A 3,148-nucleotide genomic window follows, 5' to 3' on the forward strand; every position below is an offset into this window, starting at 1 on the left:
TACAACATAAATTTAGAGGCAACACTGAAAAAATAAGGCAACCGCTTTTGGCATTTAATTAATCATATTTAGTTACTTTAACACAATTGTTTTATGTCCTCTCCTGCTAATATAAAAAAAATTGTTAAAGTAATGATTAAATAAATGTCAAAAGGGGTTGCCTTATTTTTTCAGTGTTGCCTCTAAATTTATGTTGTACCAAAAAAATTTTGTTTTTCATGAATTTCTTATAGAAGCACTTTTGTTATATTTCTTAATATAGTCGGGCAAGTAGACTTTTCTTGTTATTATATTGACATTAATTTCTGCCATCAAAATATCCACATTTACAAAGGTAATGAGGTGTTTTCCTGGATTCCAGTAACACTATTGGCTGGAAATTTTATTTTCAAAGTATTTCACCTACAAAGGGTTAAAAATGCCAATCAAAAATAATCTTTTAGTTTAAAAAAGAAAAAAAAGTCTGAATCACTCTTCAGTGTCCTTAGAGACTGAAGGTTACTGATATCAGATGTCAGATTAGCACATTATTATTATTACTCTAAAATAGACTTTGTTTAAAGAAATTGTTTAAATTCAGTTATTGGTTAAACCTTAGCATAATTCAGAGAAAAATATACATTATGAGCTTTATTTTTGCACAGGTTTTGCTCATTAATATTGACAATAAAACGTATCTCCGAAGAAATGTATCCAAGAAGTTTTATATTTCATATTTTTGCCCTTAAGTTGGTTAATATTCAACCCTTTGGGGCTGATCTGATTCAGGCCTCAAAGTGAACCAACTGTCTCAACTTTGACATCAATTCTGATTAGGCTTAGCTAAAAAAGAAAGAGAGAAAGAGCAGAGGAGCAACTTTAAGCTATAAACTGTATCCAGTCTTACCAGCCTGGATCGGCTCTGGAAGTTTGCAGCATTCAAGCCGGAATCCCGGAGTTCAATTTCATTTTTCTGGTGCGTAGCGCTGGAAAACATCCGCCGGACGCCGCTGCTGAAGCACCGAGCGAAGACTTTTCTAGAGTTTCTCATCATGCAGCATCTGAAGCTTCCAGCAGCCATGATACTACGGTTCTCTGACAGCTCGGAGACCTGCAGGGAGAGACCAGTTCTCGGCTAAATCCCTGTCAGTTCAGCCGAAGCACACCGGGTACTGTAACGGGCGGAGACCTATCAGCCAATCGCATCGGCAGACACAGCTCCAGGTGCATGCTGGGTAATGGAGTTTATGATACGCTTCAAATTAGCTTCGGATTTGCGCAATCTGTGCCTCTTTTTATACCTGTGTATTTTTATTGACATAAACAATAACTGCAAGGTAAAATGTTTGTCTTGAATCATAAAAAATTAGTGGCAAAAAATAAATAATATAATATTTGAAACATCGTTTTTGTAATTACTTACACAGTTTTAACTCTTTTTTTTTTAAACATCCATGCGGCTATTTTACTGTTAGGCTGTTGTCTTTTTTAAAATACGATCTAAGTATGCTATTTTTAATTATTTCACATTATTATTTTCTTAAAGGTAGGGCTTCATTTGCTGTATAATCTATTCAGATATTTGGATTTTATTGTTCTCCTTATGCAGATAGTGGATCCCTGCCCTTAATAACAAATACATCACATTGCCATTCAGGAACAGACAGGGGCGGAGCTAGATGGGGGGCCAGGGGTGGCCCATGGCCACCTTTAGTCAGTCATTACCATTGTTTTCCCCCTAATAATCAAGTGGAATATTCAAAACATTAAACATTTTTATATATTACTTACTATTTTTTCAGATATTCATAATTATTTGATAACTAAAAGACTGTGGTTAATTATGCACATCAATATACTAACATTAAAGATTGTAAGCACAGAATTCCTGCTCTTTTCAGAGCTACATTTTGTGTTTTATGGGGTAAAGAGAAAATTATGTGTCTCTGAATTCATCTACGAGTTTTTAGTGAAATCATAGATAAATAACTATTTTTATAAAAACGTATTAAATTATCAATTTATGTAGATATTAGTACTTGTAAATATACATTTTATGCAGGATGGTTATTGATAAAAGTAGGTAAGTAATGACAATGGAAAAGATGTTCGCTCCAGAACTCAAACCTGAAAGAATTTTATCCACTTTACCTTTTATCTAAAAAGCATGGATGTTTACATATATGCATCTATTTGTAAGCAAAGTCTGTAGGGAAGTACAGTTTGTCTTTATTTAGAAATTATGGAAGTTTTGATCGTTCATTTGGCTGTTGGAACAGTGTAGATTGACCCTGAGGTTCTGGTGCCTATCCATTTTTGCCCCCCCCCTCAGTGTACACTGGTTATTGCCTGGCCACCCTTATAAAAATTTTCTGGATACACCTCTGGTAACAGAGTAGAAATACGCTTTTATTCCACAGCGGGTGAATTCAGTTGTGTCATTGCCAAAGCAAATAGGCAAAGCATGCAGGTACACAGAGAGCTTAAAAATAAATAAAGAAATATTTGCTCTATTTGAAGAATGACTAATGATAGTGAATAGTGAGCTATGACTTTTTCTTTTTATTAAACTCTGCAAGCATTAAGATTTTCTTACATGGTATGTCTGACAAAAAGTGAACTAAGCCCTTGTTAATTATTGTTTCCCCCTTATGCAACACATGGCTTGCACAGACAGAAAAATTATGCAATAAGATGCTACCACAACCGTGGTTACCAGTTTTAAAATCTTCTCAAAGGTTTCAAACTCTATAGATATGTTTGCATTATCTTTTTAAAACTGAAAAACGATTAGAATTGCAATGCCTGCAGTTATAGTCACACAAACGGGGTAATGTCAATCCAAAATCACACTGATATAATAGAGAATATTTAACTTCCTTTAAATATAGGATTTAATTTACAGATAAAGATAAATATTTGGTTTTTGGTCAAGAAATTAGTTAATTATTCACCATAACAATATATTTTAAAGGCCCAAATATTCGTTTTTTCTTATTGTTTTCAGAGTTACCTTAGTTGCTGCTGCTTCTGGCCTTTGGCTGAACAGAGGTGGATAAACAAAAAAAGAAAAAAAAAAGAAGGGGGGCAATATTGAGAACAGCAGCTTGGCTTATACCATTTATAACCATGGGAGGGTTTGCTTTTGTTAGTTGCAATTAGTTTTGTT

The sequence above is a fragment of the Cyprinodon variegatus genome, unplaced genomic scaffold (assembly GCF_000732505.1).
Source record: "Cyprinodon variegatus isolate N-32 unplaced genomic scaffold, C_variegatus-1.0 Scaffold110, whole genome shotgun sequence".
Lineage (NCBI taxonomy): Eukaryota > Metazoa > Chordata > Actinopteri > Cyprinodontiformes > Cyprinodontidae > Cyprinodon > Cyprinodon variegatus.